The following is a 19,787-nucleotide window of genomic DNA, read 5'->3' as shown; positions in this document are numbered from 1 at the left end:
AGAAGGAACCACCAATGTAACTGGAGGTGACAAAAGTGGAAATTCCATCTCTGGAGCTGATAAAGCTGTCATCTGCAAGCACCAACCGGTTCTTTCAAACCAGACAACTGGATTCTAAATTCGTCTTTAAAGAGCCAAGCCAATAAGACGACGACCCACACTTCCTACAGTCGAAGGAAATTCTACGAGAGATGAACGTGGTGAACGATACGGCAGAAAAAGCCGTGAAACTCATTCAGGACTACAACTATTCAGTTACAAAATGCGAACACTAAAATTAGTACCGCATCTGCTTCAGGTGTGGTCACCACACATTGACGTCAGTATCTCAATACAAGCAAGGATACTCACATGCAATATGTGCTTGTCATACATTTCTTCTTATCCCATTCTCACATATATGGATGACACCATACACCACTTGCAAATCCTTACTATGTATCAGATTTCAAAAGCATGTTGAGTTCTAGGGAGAGAAAGCGTAAGAAGATCAATAATTTCGGTCGTCTTATGAATACCCAGGATGCAGCTGTCAGGACTTGTAATTCTGCCAAAAGCATTTACTCAGGCTAATAAAACTAAACATAGAGCACCGAAAATTCGAAGAACTTTAATTTTTTGGACCACCCTAAGATATATATATATATATATATATATATATATATATATATATGTATCCAAGGGATGGTTGGGGTTGATTGCTCATGTAATGTCACTCAAGGATGAGTGAGGCTGGTCATTCTCATCTTGAATGTCGGGACCAACTGCCTAGCCTCGGGCTCCTACGCTCCTCATGGGACAATGTACGATTGGATGATGGATGGATGGATACATACATATATATATATATATATATATATATATATATATATATATATATATATATATTTAGGCAACTAGACAAAATTCAGAATAAAGCTGTTAGAATCATTAACAACCCTGCCATTACATATAAACTACCTCCCCTGCAAGTAAGAAGGAATGTTGCCTCCCTTGCATTATTTTACAGATATTTTTTGGCAAATGCTCAGACGAAGTTGCGTCCATGGTGCCACCTCTCCATGCCTTCCCTCGTGCTACACGGGCATCTGGTAGCGCTCATGACTGGAATGTCACTCAACCATATTGCAGAACTTCTGCCTATCAGAATTCTTTCATTCCCCGAACTGCATCTCTCTGGAACTCGCTTCCCCAGAGTTGTTTTCCTCCAAATTTCAACCCACAACTGTTCAAGTCTAACTGTTACAGATATTTTATGAATAGAGGACACCAGTAATCTGGTGTATGGATTTTTTTTTTTCCCCATTTGTTTTTCCTTCCTCCGTTCTGTTATTTAAAATATATATATATATATATATATATATATATATATATATATATATATATATATATATATATATATATATATATATATATATATATATATATATTGATACAGTGGTAAAGTGTGCGTTTTCGTACACTGAAGAACGAGGGTTCGCGTCCCGCCAGGGTAATAAACTTTGGGAGCGTTCTTCTGGCCACGTACTGCATTGGCGGACACAAGGGGTGCTGTGGTTGAACCAGTGTCGCATACTATAAAGTATGCTTGCACCCAGTCGGCTTGCACGGGCCTATTACATTGGGATCACAGACTACATACACATCCAAAGCCACTCCAACACAACAGTTACACTTACAAGCACTTCTCACCCTACATACAATCTCTACTAGACAACCTAAGCCACTTGGTAGAGATACATTGGCTGTACCGTTCCCACTTCGGGAGGGATAGGCCGGTCCTGTAGTGGACACTGAAATGGTTGATGAGATGAGATTATATATATATATATATATATATATATATATATATATATATATATATATATATATATATATATATATATATATATATATATATATATATATATATATATATATATATATATATATCAGTTCTTATATATATCAGTTCTTTACCGTGAAGTTTGCCATCTGAGAAAGCACTTCAATTAATGACTATGTAATTTTTTTGACAGCAGTGACCAGGGTAGTCCAGGGATGTACTTATAAACGTCAGGCAAACAATTTAGGTATTATCTGGCCTGCACTTTATTAACTTATGTGCCCTACTCTTACACTCTCATTTACACAGATGTCCCTGGATTTAAGTCCGACATCGTGGTGGATGTCCTGGCATTACATAGAGGTAATATATACATTTTTTTTTTTTTTCGGCAAAGAAAATGGGAGGCAGTGTAACGATATGTAGTATATTGTTGTCTGATTATCATCATCATTACTATCTCTTATTTTCATAGTCGCCATCACCATCATCAACATCATCATGCAACAATATCGACAGAAAAAATACCAAAACCACTGGCAATTGAACCCAGTTTTCCACATTCATAGGTGCCCTCAAAATTAATCTCCCTATTGACGTAAAATAGGAGACATGAAACCATCATTTGGCTTCATTTTCCCGCCACTCGTCCCCTGTTGTGTAAGAGGATGCTTGTAGTGAAGTCTGTGGTCAACACTTCCGTACACAATATTCTGTTTACTTTAATTAGGTGCAAATTTGCCATCTCGTTAGCTTGAATTTTGAGCCGTAAGGAGTGTTTAACGTTAGAATATTGTATGGTGTTAGTTTTTAAGAATTGCTTTGGTCAAGATGTTGAGTCGCAGCATTCCTGTATTCTGCTATTGAGCTACGGTATATAAGCTGGATAAGGGCGAAAATCTCCGCCTAGTTAAAATGATTAAGGTATAAATGTAGGTGGCATTGCAACTCTCTACTCCCTTTCTTCAGTCCCTTCAATACCGTGACGTATTTTGCACTCTAGTCTATCTTCAGACGATATTATTCTGGTCAAGAAAGATCTCTCGTGTTTAAGTAGTTAATGAAGGCTTTACGAAATCAATTCCTTTGAAAGTTTCTCCATAATCCAGCTATATAATTTTAATGTAGTGAGACGACACTAAAGGGAACGATACGGTTTTGTAGTGGATAATATTATTACTCTTTACAGTGCTCAAGAAATAGGTGGGTGGTATTCTTGGATCCTTAAACCCCGCCACTTATCTTGATTAATATACAAGTGCTGGCTTTTGCAGGGAGGAGTTTTCCGTAAGCGCATGGGTTAGTCTGTGGAATTTACGCGAATGAAGTCACCAGAGCCATGAGAGTGACCACATATGCCATGGCAGAATTATTTAATTCCTTCATCCATTGGCGTATTTTCGATATAGTGTTCACATTTTCCTTAGATCTGATTCAGTGCAGGATAACACTTTTTGGAGGGGTTGAATATAGCCTTCATTAACCCGTTCACTATAAGAGGGCCACCTTAACCGGAATGGGATCATCTGGAGATAGCAAGAAGTAATCACCTCGGAATAAAGGGGGCAGAGGCTGTTGCACTACATTTGCCTACTTGCTCTTTTGCAGTGAATGATTATCTGGATTCAGATAACCTAGAAGTGTATCTATCTATTGCCAGACGCCTTAATCCCTTATACGGGGAGGCCACAAACAAATCGCCTCCAGTCACCCTGTCCCCCGCCATTTCACTGCCTTGCTCCCAATTCACACACCTCTCTCTCTCATATACCTCTCCACTCCATCCCTCCATCTCATCCTTGGCCTTCCCTTCCTTCTCTCCCCCTCCACATCATGCACATACACTCCTCTCGTCAGTCTCTCACTCTCCATCCTCTTCACATGACCAAACCACTTCACTGTGTTTCTCCTAACGCTTCCCATCACATCCACATCCACACCACAACGATTCTTCGCATCCTCATTTGTCAGTCTGTCTCCATGTGACTGCACAGGCTCCTCTCAAATAACTCATGTCCACTGCTCTCGCTCTTGATTTGTGTCCCTCCAACAAGGTCCAAGCTTCACTTCCATACTTTAGAGTTGGTATCACAATATTGCCGTGTAATAACTGTTTCACTTTCATGCTCACTTCCCTGTTTCTTATCACTGTCTTCAAGAAACCAGCAACCTTTCTTCCTTGTTGTACCTTTTCAAGTACTTCACCCTCCAAACTTCCATCGTTGCTCATCATATTACCCAAGTACTTAAACGTACTCACATTTTCCATTTCCACCTCATCCAACCTCACTGTACTTTCACTGAATTCACCTCTGTCGAAGATCATAACTTTACTCTTCCCTACATTCACCTTTAGATTCCGTTTCTTACAGACTCTTCCAAATTCATCAACCAAGCCCTGCAGCTCCCCTGCGTGTTCACTTAGAAACACAGTATCATCTGCAAGTAACAGTACAGGGAGTTTCCAAACACTGCACTCTCTCATTAGGCCCACTCCAACATCCACTGCCCTACCTTGTATCTTTTTTATAGCCTCATCCATATACAGACTGAAGAACTATGGAGACGACACAACCTGTTTCAACCCAACCTTCATATAGAAAAACTCACTCCGTTCAGTATCCACACGCACTGCAGGCTTAGCACCCACATACATACTCTTCACAGCATTCAGCAACTTCCCATCTACTCCATATATTCTTAATACTTTCCACAATCCTTGTCTATCCACCCTGTCATATGCTTTCTCCAAATCCGTGAAGGCCGCATACAATTTCTTTCCCTTCTCTAGAAACTTTTCACTAAAGATCTAAGAATGAATATCTGATCTACACAACATTTTCTCTTCCTAAAGCCTCCTTGTTCTTCTGCAACTAATTCCTCTGTTTTTTCCCTAACTCTGTCAGTAAGTATCCTACCATATAAGTTTCCTATTACACTAAGAGACAAATGACCCGATGATTACCACACACTTTCTTTTCCCCTTTTCCTTTGTACAAGGGAATAATTATATCTGACTTCCAATCCTCCGGGACTCCACCTTCCTCGCAGGCCAATCTAGAATGATGCATTTTTTTTCCCTTTTGTAATGTGTTTTCTCGTGGGCAGATCAGTTAGATGTTAAAAGAATATATGAGAGTTTACGTAACCAGATTATGCTTGTTTCTGCCGTAGCTGCATTTAGTCATCTTTATTTCATGTCTGCTACTCATACCATTAGAGTTCGTGAATCAAAGTTGTAAAGCTGATTACACACACACACACACACACACACACACACACACACACACACACACACACACACACACACACACACACACACACACACACACACACACACACACACACACACACTCCATCCCAACAACCATTCATCGACACATTTGATGTAGTAGTGCCTTGAGGGAACTCTGCCTCTGTGACAAGCCAAATGGCTAATTGTAATCTAGGCATGCATTTGCTAAGTTGGATGGTAATATATATACACGACCAATTTGTACAGGTTGGTTAAAGCACTGTAACTGGATGTGGCCCATAAGGTTTCAAGGGAAAAAGGTATTTGAGGAGATATTTCACCCATAGTGCTTCTCAGGGAAGGATGACTTGTTAATCTGCCCATAAATATCTGGAATAGAAAGCCAAACTCAGGGCCTAAAGACTCCTAATTGAGTAAGAATGGATGGGATGATGGGGGTCGTTGTTGAACAGAGACAAAATCCATACGCCAGTAAACTAAGCTGCTCACGACAAAGATGAAATGGTGGTTAGATGGTGTTATATTTGCCTCTCGTTTTCGTATGCTCTGCGCTTAGTTCACTTGCTGGGATGGTAGTTCACTCTTCTTGACTGGATTATATGTCATGCTTATATAATTCAATACGTGAATTCAGTTGTTTTACCTTGCAATAGGAATGCTCTCTTTTGGAAGCGGCGTGTATAGTGAATCCACATGCATATACAGTACATAAATGTATACCCTATTTGATGGCTTTGTGAATTTAAAGAAAATGTATCAATAGTGTAAAGACGACCAATTGAATTTTATTCGTCGTAGTCACATTGGCATCATTTTACACTGAAACGTCAAACTGAATCATTCCCTGACCTTGTTGTTGATGCTTAGTTCTGAATATCAGGGGATATTATTGGGGTACAGAATTTTAGTTTATTACCAGTTTGATTGTTGCAAGGTAACATGACCTTGACTACTTGTGACGAACACAGAGGTTACCGTACTATGAGCCTATTTTTATTTATTTTATATATTACATTTGATATATTACTCTATATGAAACTGCCCCATCACTTACTGGATGCCTAATGCTGATTACCCTGGCAGTACAAAAATCGTAAACTGGCCCAACCCCAGTTTTATAGCGATATGAAGTAGAAACATGAACTCATTCAAGGCTTGCAGAGATAAGGGCAACAGCACTGTTCTCTGAGGGAATGTCGCCACGTCTTTGTGGTCTAGTATACACGAACGGATATTTCACATCTATACATACATTTTTTGTTCTACAGGAAAGAAGGAACCAAAGACCAGGAGCTCAGAATATCGTTCCGTAAAAAAATATATATATATATATATATATCGGAGCCAAAGATCTGTTCATTTCGAGGTTCCTGGACACACTTCATTTGAAAGACTGGAGATCATAGAGAGTAGGAAATGCAGGGAGAGGGAGACCACTCCAGAATTAACCTATTGCATACATGAAGGACTGGGAGAAACAGTTAACTCTTGAATCAGAGGGTTGGCCAGAAAAAAGGACGATAGTTTGTTGCCAGACGGGTGCTTCATGCCCACCATAGTGTCCCGTCCACACGAGCGGGCAGTGCCAACGGGCAAACATTGTTACCAGATCGCATTCCACAGAATGCTATACTTTTACAGTAGCGTTGAGTCCTTCTACAGTTCTTACAGTAACCCATGTTGTCGTACAGCACTAAGTTCCGCCAAGTACCTGCTTTGGCCGCTACCCAACTTCGACTGCCCAACCACTGTCCGGTCTGGGGTGTGGACAATGAAGCAGGTGTGCCCGGTAGTGACCACAGCCCACCGGGAACTGCTCGATCTGGTAACACTGTTAAAGAAACGAGGGATATACTCTCATATGGCAGTGCCCTGGCGGGCACTGCCCCTCTTTTGGACGGGGCATTAGAGGTATGCAAGCAGACAGTTAAGAGAAGCAGGAACCATCAAAGTAGCGAGAGAGAAGAGGCAAAAATGCAACACTGAAGTGAAGAGACAGAGGTTGAAGGGAGCCAGTAAGAGAAAGAGAGTTAACGAGACAAAATGCCGTTGACTCCACTTTGTTGAGATTAGTTTTATGTGGGAAGCCTCCCTGCACATGACACATGAGAGTTGACCTAAACACAGGGCCGAATATAACCCGCGTATAAAGTCAACTTCTGTGCAAGGGTAAAAACAGAAGGCACAGTGTCTGCTTAGAACACCTAATCTCTTGGGAGCACATTTTATATGAGAGGCAATATGATCTTTTCAAGATTAATCCCATGACAATGAAGCCCCAGATATTTTTAGAGATGATGCAGGATTGAGTTGGATGTTGTTAATTATTAGTGGATACTAGCAGAAGATATTTATTTATTTATTTAGTTTTTTAATGCAAGGAAGAAGAAAACCAAAAGCCAGGAGCCTGCAAACCGTTCCTTCCTAGGAAAAAGCAAAAACAAGACAAAGGAGAGCCAAACTCAAGATCTGTTCATTTGGAGATGTCTAGACAAACTGTGTTTGAAAGACTGGAGATCATAGGAAGTAGGAAATACACACAGAGGGAGACAGTTCGAGAGCTGACATGTTGCATAAATTAAGGACTGGGAGTAACGGTTAACTCTTGCATTAGAGAGTTGGACAGAAAAGTGATTAGAGTTTGTTGCTGGCCGGGTGCTATGCTCCTGTCATAGAGGTTAAGGGATGCAAGTAGACAGGTCAGAGAAGCAGTGACTATTGAAGTAGCGATAGAAGAGTGATAAAGATGCAACAGTGCAGCAAAAATACAGAGGTTGAATGGAGTCAGTAAGAGGAGGAGAGTTAATGAAATGAAAAGCCTTTGACTCCACCCTTTTGAGAAGAGCTGTATGTGGGGAGCCACCCCACACATGAGAGCTGTACTCTACAAAGGGGCAAATAAAACTCGTGTATAAAGTCAACAACTGAGCAGGGGTTAAGAAAGTATGAAGTCGGCTTAGCACACTTAATCTCTTGGAAGCAGATTTTACATGAGATGTAATATGATCTTTCCAAGATAAGTCCCGAGAGAATGAAACCCCAAGTATATTTAAGGATGCTGCAGGATTGAACTGCATGTTATTAAACATTAGTGGGTATACCTGTGGAAGATTTTGTGAGGTTGTTAGGCGCAAAAACTGAGTCTTTGATGCATTAAAAACAAGAAGATTACTTTCAAGACTACTTTTACTCCACTCAGACATACAAGCCAAGCCATTCATTAGATGTACCATAGCCTCATCCCTTGTTAGTTGAAGTAACTGCTGAGATGGACGTTGCAGGAACCGAATGGAAAGCTGAAGGGTGGAATCATCAGCAAATGAGTGGATTGGGTTAGATGTACAGCTTAGAAGGTCATTGATGAATAAAAGGAGAGTCGGTGATGGGACAGAGCCCTGAGGAACGCCGATGTTGATAGATCTAGGAGAAGAACTGTGGCCATCTACAACTGCAGCTATAGAATGACCAGAAAGGATGCTATAGATGAAGGCACAGATAGAAGGATAAAAACCGTAAGAGGGCACTTTGGAAATTCAAGATATATGCCAGACTCGATCGAAAGCTTTTGATGTGTCAAGTGCAATGGCAAAGCTTTCGCCAAAATCCCAAAAGGAGGATGACCATGTGTCTGAAAGGTAGATGAGAAGATCGCCAGTGGAGCGAACCCATCAGAACCCATACTGGTGATCAGAAAGTTGTGACAGGAGAGATGCTTTAAAATTTTTCTCTTAAGAATAGACTCGAAAACTTTTGGGACACAGGATGTTAAAGCATTTGGGCGATAGCTAGAGAGTTGGGAATGGTCACCCCTCACTGGGACTGGCTGCATGAGAACAAACTTCCAGCCAGAACGAAAGGTACAAGTTGACGGACAAAGGTGAGTTTGCCTGGGCAGGGTGTAAGCATAGAAGTACAGTTCTTGAGGACAACAGGAGGGACTCCATCAGGCCCATATGTCTTGTTAGTACTGATGCCAGTGATGCCAAAAAATACATTAGTTGAAGAAATTTTAATGTCAGCCATGAGGAAATCGAAGGGGGAGAAGTGATGGAGGAACACCGGAATCATCTAAGGTGGAATTGGAGAAGAAAGTCTGAGTGAAGATATCTGCTTTATCAGTACGGTAGAAGAAATAGCTACAGAGCCATCAGAGTAGTTGAGAGGAGGGAAGGATGATAAGGTAAGGTTGTTAGAAGGGTTTTTGGCAAGGTGCCAGAAGGAGCGGAAAGAATTCGAGTTGGAAAGTTGAGAGCATTTAGTATGGATGATTTTTTTTTTTTTTTTTTAGCAGAGCAAAGAACAAACTTAGCACGTTTCCGTGCAGAAACATAAAAAGATGTGTTTCAGGGGTGGGTTGGCTCTAGTACCTTTTCTAGGCCTTCTCCTTTTTGTGGACAGCATTAGAACAAGCGTGATTAACCCTTAGTTGCCGGGGGTTTCCGGGCGTCGGCCACACCTCCATTTTTTTTTTCTTTTTTTTACATTTCCAAAGAGAAGAGGTTGTGTAGATCAGATATTCCTTCTTAGATCTTTAGTGGAAAAGTTTTTAGAGAAGGGAAAGAAGTTGTATGCAGCCTTCATGGATTTGAAGAATAGACAAGGATTGTGGAAAGTCTTAAGAATATGTATAGTAGATGAGAAGTTGTTGAAGGCCATGAAAAGCATGTATGAGGGTGCTACGGCTGCAGTGCGTGTGGATAGTGAACTGAGTGAATTTTTCGATTTGAAGGTTGGACCTTAGTGGTGGATGGTGGCGACCATCATCCACTCACTTGATGTAGTGCTGCCTACTTCTCCTTTATCTTTTATCATTCTTTATCTGTGCCTTCCCTCCTCTCTTCCTATTTCTCCCATCTTGCTTGTCACTTCTTATTACTTTTCTTTCCTTTACAGGTGGCTTTAAATTGAGTGACAAGCCAAATGGTTTCCTGTAAACAAAGAAACCATTTACAACGCTGGGTGGTGATATAACCAAACCATACGTGCTCCTTACGTGTCAGTAAGTGGGTTGGTGGAGAGTTACTGCCCCTTTCCATAAAACAAATAACTCAAAGTCAAATGGCCACCCCTTACGTGATTATGGCATCTGGCAATAGATAGATACATGGATAGATTGAAGCAGGGATGTGTCATGACTCCATGGTTGTTCAATCTGTATATGGATGGGGTTATAAATGAGATACATGGTAGGGCAGTGGATGTTGGAGTGGCCCAAATAAGAAAGAGCAGTGTTTGGAAACTCCCTGTGCTGTTGTTTGCAGATGATACTGTGTTGTTATATGAAGATGAAGGGGAGCTGCAAGGCATGGTGGATGAGTTTGGGAGAGTGTGTAAGAAACGGAATCTAAAGGTGATTGTAACGAAGGGTAAAGTTATGGTCATCGAGAGGTGAAGTCAGTGAATGTACAGTGAGGCTTGAGGAGGAGGAAATGGAAAATATGAGTACGTTTAAGTACTTGGGTAGTGTGATGAGTAAGGATGGAAGTTTAGAGGGTGAAGTGCTTGAAAGGGTGCAACAAGGAAGAAAGGTTGCTGGTTCCTTGAAAGCAGTGATAAGAAACAGGGAAGTGAGCATGAAAGTGAAAAAGTTACTACATGACAGTATTGTGATGCCAACTCTAATGTATGGAAGTGAAGCTTGGACCTTACTGGAGGGACGGAAATTATGAGTGAGTGCTGTGGAAATGAGTTATTTGTGAGGAGCATGTGGAGTCACATGGAGAGACAGATTGACAAATGAGGAAGTGAAGGGTCGTTGTGGTGTTGATGTGGATGTGATAGGAAGCGATAGGAGAAATACATTGAGGTGGTTTGGCCATGTGGAGAGGAAGGAGAGTGAGAGACTAATGAGGAGTGTATATGAGCGAGGTGGAGGGGGGGAGAGGGAGGGGGAGGCCAAGGATGAGATAAAGGGATGGAGCAAAGAGGTATATGAGAGGGGGGGGGGGTGAGCTGGAAGCAGGGCAGTGAAATGGCAGGGGACAGGGCGACATGGAGGTGATTTGTTCATGGTCACCCCTTACGAGATTAAGGCATTTGGCAATAGATAGATAGATGTTTCCATCTCTGGGAATAGGCTTCATAGCTCATTATCAAGGCCTAGTAGTCCTTCTACATACCATACACCTCCACATGTCGCCACTTCGGTGCTAACGCCCACTGTCCATATTGAATACATGCTAGGGCTGTCTCATACAAGACTGGCGTATTGGTAATATCTGGAGTATTTTTACGACATGTCGGCAGGTCATCTAGTAGATCAGTAAAGTTTACTTTTTTAAATTCAAAGCCGGTCCAATAGGACTGCAGGCCAACTCTTTACTGATTTGACCACCGCCTCCCCCTTACAGGGGATTTCCGAGATATTGTCAATAATACCCTTATTTCAAATGCTAATATCTGCCAAACTATTACAGTTAGAGAAAAAATTAACTATACATTAGACTCATTAACTCTTCATCTTTCAAATTAAAGTATCCCGAGGTGTCCAGGTGGTCCCGTCGATGAGTAGGGATAAGTTAAAGATGACTGGTTTTCCGTTTCTTGGTGGGCTAATCGAGTTGTGTGCCACTGCCAATGGCCTTGGACTCAATGGCTAGCATTGGCAGCACTGACTGAAATGGTGATTGTAACACTGCCCGGCCCCTCGGAATATTCCAATCATATTTTCAACCACTCCTTACTCACTGTCGTAAGGATGAATCATCACCCCTTTCATGTGGCTCCCCACAGGGTTTTCTGCCCATTTCATAGCACCACTATGCCCCATAGATGTATGGGAAAAGAATAGCTTTTTCTTTTCGTTACTCACTTCTTGCATCAGTTATAATAATTCCCCTCTACCACGGCATTTATATTTGCACTTGACATCAGGATTGCGGGTAATTGAACTTGGAGAAGTAAATGCTCTGGCAGTTTCATCCAGTATGGTTGAGTATGAGGTAATTACATGTACAGAAATTGTGACCAGTTTGTACTAATGAGGGGCAAGCTGAAAATATTACTAATGTTATACACAACACACATTATTTGTATTTCACATCACAAATACACTACTGCTTACATATTCAACATTATTTTTTGAGTAATGAGGGAAAAAAATTTGTTACAGCCAACCAGGTCATTTTCTTACTTTCCCATGCACTTTTGGTTTTCTTTCACTGTACTAGAGAGGGTTGCTCAAGGTATTCCCAATGTTTCACAGATAACCATAAACAGTGACTCTTATGGCAATGCACTTGTAAAACTTATTATAAAACACTTGTTTCATAACACTTACTAGATATAACTTTTATTATCTGACATTTCACATATGCATATAAAAAAACACATTTGTGCATACCTGTTTACTATTTACAACTTCCCACACACCTGCTCAGTCACTGAGCCCTTTCCCTGGCACTGGGGGCAGAACTTTCGCAGGGGTCAATGAGGCTATCAGCCCTTCAAGCTGTGTTATGGAATCGGACGATGGCAAAGAAGAAAACATGGCTCCTCACTCTACCACAGCTGTGTACAGACTGAACCATGCATCTGCAGGGTACCTGGGGGTCCTACTTACCCGGTGGGTATCATAGAAAATGATCACAAGTTCAAAGGGTGGTAGGAAGGTGAGTGCGGTATAGGCCGTCAGCTGGCAGCACTCTGACACCCGGAATCGTGATAGCTAAACACAACAGCTGGCAGTTATGGGTTAACCTGCCACATCCCATTGATGTATGGGTACTTCACAGCTTTTTTTCGTGCTGAGACCCGACAACATACCGGTACATTCTGCACTCGTGAGGTCCGTCATTTGCACATTTTTCAAGTTTCGTAGGTGATTTTTGGTAGGCATATGCAGGAGACTTTCCTCTACCCGCTGCCAGGCGGCAACACTCCCCAACCCCACATGACCCCCGTGAGCCATTGTCTCGGCAACTCACCTGTTAGCAATGACCTTGCCAGAAAAGAAATGTCGCACCGTGGTCTCTCCGACGACGAAATTTAAGTAGCCCTTGATGCCTTCGTAGGTAAGAGTGATTCCCCAATCGATGACGATGTGGAGGACAAAGATTACATGATGCCTGAGTAAGAAAGAAGCAGAAGTGATGAGGAGGTAATGTCATCAAGGAAGGTGCGGTATGTTGATGATCTCGTTGAGTGAAACAACGCTCACATCTCCTATATTATTGTGTGAAAACCAATATATTTTTGTACATGTAAATTCGTACCAAATAAACAAATATCTACCTATTCTGAGTGGTTTGCAATACTTACTGCTACCATAGAAAATGTGACAGCACCAGCGCTACTCCAGAGAAGATGGTACCAGACGTTCAGAGGGACACCTGTACAGTGCGCTTATAAGCTCAGGTGAGCACTTTTTTTTTTGGTATTTTCCAATGCTTCTCATAAAAAGCGGAGGTTTGAGGCAAAAAAAAAAAAAAAATCTGCCTGGATGGGGGGGAGGGGATCATTGAAGAAAAATCGTCCAGGACATGGCAAGTTAAACTAAGGCTTTTTTGCATTAGTCAAAGGATATGAGAAAGGAGTGTATGCTTTTATGCCTGAGAGAATAACCTCCCCCTGAGGGCTTCCCAATCAGCTACTCCAAAGTGCAACAACCAACATTTCTTTGGAGGGTCCACAGGCTGTACTGGAGCTGTATTACAGGTTATGGTAATATGGTTGTGATCAGAGGAGCCCAATGGAGAGGAAAGATTAACAGTGTAAGCAGAAGGATTAGTTGTAAGAAAGAGGTCAAGTGTGTTGGAACTCTCTCCAAGGCAGTCAGGGATGCAGGTAGGGTGCTGTACAAGCTTCTTTAGGTCATTAAGGTTAGAAAAGATGTAGGATTTTCATCACGTGGATCAGCGAAAGGAGAGGAGAGCCAAAGGCAGTGGTGAACATTGAAATTTCCTAGAATGGAGATTTCAGAGAAAGAAGAAACGGATTGGATGTGTTCCATCTTAGAAGTAAGATAGTAGAAGAATTTTTCATAGACAGTAGAATTAGGGGATAAGTAAACAGCACAAATATATTAAGTCAGAGAATGACAGGAAAGCCGAAGCCAGAGATTTGAGAATTCAGAGGAGTCAAGTTCAGGAACACGAGAGCAAGACAAGTTGTTGCATACGGATACACAGCAGTCACCTTTGGCTTTGAAATGAGTGTAGGGAAAGTAGGAGGATACAGAAAAAGGTTTGCTATCAGTTGCTTCAGACAGCTGAGTTTCAGTTAAGAGAAGGTGAGGTTTAGAGGAGGAGAGGTGGTACTCAACAGAGAAAAAGTTAGAGAAAAGGGCACGAATGTTGCAGAAATGAAAAAGATGTGAGTCAGACAGTGGTTCCAGGCAGCTCGTTGAGTCGTCATCAGGAGAGGGGCGGAAGGTGGGGACATTTATGATTCCCCTCCACCACCACCCTGTGGACTCTGAGGCTTGGTTAATAGATGATCCCCTCCTCCCCATGGACTCTGAGGCTTCATTATTAGATGCCATTTTAGTTTTTTGTTGTTGTAACTTTTGAAAATGAAGCATGCTGTGTAATGCGCATGTAGTCTGGTGTTGACAGTTTGAGAAACTTGTAATGGAGAGCATGCTGGCCTACTCTCTGTTACTGAAACACTGAAAAAGTTCAACAAAGGGGGATGGTCAGGAACTAGTCCAGAGGGCTGATGAAACAGGAGCTCCAGCTCTCCCCATCATCAGCTTTCCATCCACCTTGGGATTACTGCCCTGCTCGACTGGTGCTATAGTCTACTCCAAGATGTAAGAACTGAGTTTTGATGCATTAAAAACAACGAAATTACTTTTAACCCAATCAGAGACATGAGCCAAGTCTTACATTAGGTGTGCCATAGCCTCATCCCTTGTTTTTGAAGTGACAGGTGAGATGGACGGTGTGGGAAGTGGATGGAAAGGTGAAGTGTGGAGTCATCAGTGATGAAGCCTACCAAATTATTCATCAACAGCAGTTACTCATGGAAGCTATTGATTCTCGGAAGCGTCAGAGGAATATCAGCATAACGGGAGTGTCGAGGAGGAAGATAGCCTAGGTTATGGAGACTGCTAAGGTGCGGTCAGTTATTGAGGTGGCAGGATTCATGGGGAACTTTCTATCCAACCACCTGGACAGTGAAACAACTCGGGCAGCAGCAAGAACTTAAGAAGCGACCCATTCTGGTTGCAATGGATAGTCGTGAGATGAGGAACAGCAACCAGGAGAAGGCCAAGACTCAGAAGCAAGCTGAAACTCACTTGTCATGTGTGTATATAAACAAAGACATACACCCTGCCATAAGGAAAGAGATTGGGAGATTAGGTAGGAGAAAGAAGAGAAAGAAAAACAGCAAAGTGTATTGATAAATACATCGTATGGCTTTAAAAAAAAACACTCATTCTTCCTAGAAATGAAGAGATATTTGATTTTCTAAGAGATGGAAGAAATATCAGTTACCCTGATAGGATAAAACTTTGTTCTTGGAACATTGGAGGTGTAAAGGATAAGCTACAGAGTGCAGATGTATTCAGTGTTTTACTTCGGTATGATGATGTGTGGATACTTGAGACAAAGATTAGGCCCCAGTTTTCAGTCCCAAGATTAATGTATATTTCAATCCTTCAAGACAAAATATACTTAGAGGTGGCATTATGATGTTAATTGAAAGTTTTCTTTCACAGTTCATTACTAATGTAGATCAGCACTGAAGGACACATATGGATGGAGCTGTTGGGCTATCCTGACTTTAATTTGGTGGTGTTTATATTCGACCAGAAGACTGCCTGCATTATAGTCCCTCCTTCTTTTTGGTTGTTTCTTTGCTGCTGTCACTGAATGAGACAAAGTGGTAATATCAGGTGACTTTAATGATGGAGTTGCCAAGCCCTATATATTGGATAATAATGGCAACCATTACTTACTGTATATCGTGGTAACGAAGATATGACTTAAAAATCACGGTCGAGCATTGCTAAACTTGTGTAAATGGAAATCGACTGTGATTGTTAACCAGTTGTTGCATGAGTGTCGTCAGCTGGGTGGTGGATTATCTTATTTTAAAAATCATCCTAGCCATCAGAAATTGATTTGAGCCTCATTAAGGATGGGGCTATATCAAAGGTGGAAGATTAAAGTTATATAAAGGCAGATTGGACCATGCACCTGTTTCAGTTGAATTCTGTACGATTTTCCACAACGGTTTCCACAACGTCCATCTCAGCAGTTACTTCAACAAACAAGGGATGAGGCTATGGCACCTCTGATGTCTGACTTGGCTCGTATCTCTGACTGGGGTAAAAATAATCTTGTTTTTAATGCATCAAAGACTCAGTTCCTACATCTATCAACCCATCAAAATCTTCCACAGTAACACCCACTAATGTTTAATAATATCCAACTCAATCCTGCATCATCTTTGAACATACTTGGGGTTTCATTCACGCGGGATTTATCTTGGAAAGATCATATTGCATCTCTTGTAAAATCTGCCTCCAAGAGATTAGGTTTGTTAAGCCGACTCCGCGCCTTCTTTACCCCTGCACAGTTGTTGACTTTATATACGGGTTTTATTCGCCTCTGTTTTGAGTACAACTCTCATGTGTGGGGAGGCTCCCCACATACAGCTCTTCTCAGTACAGTGGAATCAAAGGCTTTTCGTCTCACCAACTCTCCTCCTCTTACTGGCTCCCTTCAACCTCTGTCCTCATTATCTCTTTTCTATCGCTACTCCAATGGTCACTGCTCCTCTGAACTGTCTGCTTGCATCCTTTCACAGCTATTAGGGGTGCGTAGCATCCGTCTACCAGCAAACTCTCATCCCTTTTCTGTCCAACTCTCTAATGCAATAGTTAACCGTTACTCCCAGTCCTTCATTTATGCAACAGGTCAACTCTGGAACTGTCTCCCTCTGTCTGTACTTCCTACTTCCTATGATCTCCAGTCTTTCAAACGCAATGTGTCCAGGCATCTCGAAATGAACGGATCTTGAATTTGGCTCTTTTGTATTGTTTGTTTTTTGAATGAACTGTTTTGCGGGCCCAGCTTTTGGTTCCTTCCTCCTCGCATTTAAAAAAAAGTCTGGGACATTGCTGGCAAGAATGTAGCCTTGTTTCTGTTAACTTTATTAAGCAAAATTTGTCCCATTCATTGATATAAACTGATAGATTCTCCTTTCTAGTGGAAGAAATTACCCCCCCAACTTTCATTTTTAAGTGCAGAACAAACAACTATCAGCTGCATTTATGGAAGGAAGTAACATAATTGATGACGTAGCTAAACGATGTGTTAAGCAAAACTAGAACGATGGTAATGTTTGGAATCATACTCAGCCTCGGTGGAAGCAGATTCTAGATACAAAAGACCCTACATTTATTTAGGTATCTATCAACTGGAAGGGAGATGCTTCAAGGACAGAACCACTACTACCACGTGAAGATCAGCTTAAAGCTCACTTCTGATATCTCCTAAACGGAGATGTTACTCAGGATCAAATATCAGTCAGTATCAGTGTGGAATCTCCTTGCATCCCAGTGCTGGATGATTCGTTTACTCTGAGTGAGCTACAGGATATGCTTAGGACAACGAACAAAAATAATAGTTACTATGGAATTTACCCAGGTCTAGGTACGAGATTACCAGCGTCCTGGATAACTTTCCTTTTAGATCTGTTTAATGTGCTGTTTCTTGGTTTGTGTTACCCTCTAAGCTGATGCTATGGTAAACTTGTGACTATATTTAGATCAGGTAACACAATGGATTGTGATAATTATGGAGGCATCAGCATAACAGATACATTTGCCAAAATATATGATACATTGATAATGAACAGACTAAAACTGTGGTTCAATATTGATAAGTGCCAAGCTGGAGTACAAGCTAGGAGAGGATGTACAGAGCTGATAATGTCCCAGAGATTATTAACTGGCTATGCAGTATATAAAAAGAGGAAATTTGATGTCTTATCTGTAGATTTTAGTAAGGCATATGATCGAGTATCCCGTGATAAACTGATAAGATTTAAAATCCTTACGATGTTGTAAAATAATGTTTTTCGCAATTGAAGCCATGTATAAATATACAAAGTGCGTGTTAAAGTTAGTTAACGTAACATCGCCAATAGGTGTACGTCAAGGTGCTCCAAGTAGTTGTTTGCTGTTTGTATGAGTAATTTTTATTGACAGGTTGATAAGAATGATTAAGAACCATCCCTATGGATGGCTTCGAGGGAGAGCTACATACACTACTGCTAATGGGTGATGCCGTTATTCTGGCAGCTTCTCGAGATGTGTGTTTAACAAAATTTCAGATATTACTAGACTATTGTCAAGACTACGGAATGAGAGTAAATGATAAGAAAACTAAATTCCTTGTAATGGACAATGACGAGGACGATAAAGTGCCCATTATTCTTCAGAATTTAAAAGTCCAATATGAAATATGATATCTATAGCTTGACACTTGGTTTTCTGATGATGGTAAGATGAACAAAACCCTTTCACGTCATGAATTTAATAATTCTACTGTTATAAACAAATATGCAGTTTTTTGTGCAGCAAAATCTGCTTTTGTGAATAAATATAAAGTGTTTGAAGCAGCAGTGTCCTCCTCATTGTTATATAGTTAGGAATCATGGCTACTTAGCTACGTAAAAGGAAATATATGGCTTAATTAAGTCCTTACTAGGTGTCCGATGTAATACGAGTACTAATTTATGATTAGTTGAAGCAGGGGTCAGGCCATTTCAGTTTGTAATTGTAAAGAAAAGGAGAGCTTTTGGGGGAGTCTAAATTGGCTAATATTGATGGAGAATAGCCCTTTCTTACTCAAAAAGAAAGTGTTCTGGGATACAGATTTGTTAAAAAAAAAAAAAAAAAAAAAACGTAGAATTTGACAAATCAGGTGACCCTTTACCAGGTATGATGTCTTAGTAGAAACAAACCGGACTCAACAAGTATAAAACATACGGATCGGGATTAAATCCAAATTTAACAACACATATGGTGTACAATACAAAAGAGTATATACCTGATTATACACGTACATAATTTTCAAAATTAAGACTGATGTTACATGATGAAAGGATAGAGACTGAGAGACGGAGCTGAGCCCCACCAGAACTGAGATTATGTATATGTGATATGAACAAGATTCAAGATGAAAAACAGGTGTTACTTGATTGTACAGTGTTTACCAATTTACGGAACAGATTTACACTGATGAACTTCTCATCTTTAAGCAGTCATCTTAATGAAAATGTACATATTACTGACACGTGTAGATATAAAAATAAAGTGACCAAGCTATAAAAATAGTACTCTGAAGTATTAACTCAAGATAGAGCGGAGAAATCGAACCCTGAAGATAACTGATATTACTTATTCTTGGAAAAATTTGGGTTTGGTTGCTTTGATAAGTATATCTGTGTATATAATGTGTTATTTGTCAATATTCTAACTATGAGTGGCTAGGGAAAGATGTACAGCTCAGAAGGCCGTTGATGAATAGAATGAAGAGAGTTGGTGATAGGACAGAGCACCGAGGAACACCACTATCGATAGCTCTAGAGGAAGGACAGTGGCCGTCTACAACCGCAGCTGTAGAACGACCAGAAAGGAAGCTAGGGATGAAGGTACATATAGAGACCCTAAGATTGGAGTTTGGAAGTTCAAGACTTAAGCCAGACTATATCGAAAGCCTGTGAGATGTCAAGTGAAATGGCAAAGCT

Source organism: Coenobita brevimanus, chromosome 84 (assembly GCF_032717465.1).
Source record: "Coenobita brevimanus isolate Jiangsu-jjx chromosome 84, ASM3271746v2, whole genome shotgun sequence".
NCBI lineage: Eukaryota > Metazoa > Arthropoda > Malacostraca > Decapoda > Coenobitidae > Coenobita > Coenobita brevimanus.
This window is presented reverse-complemented; position numbering follows the sequence as displayed.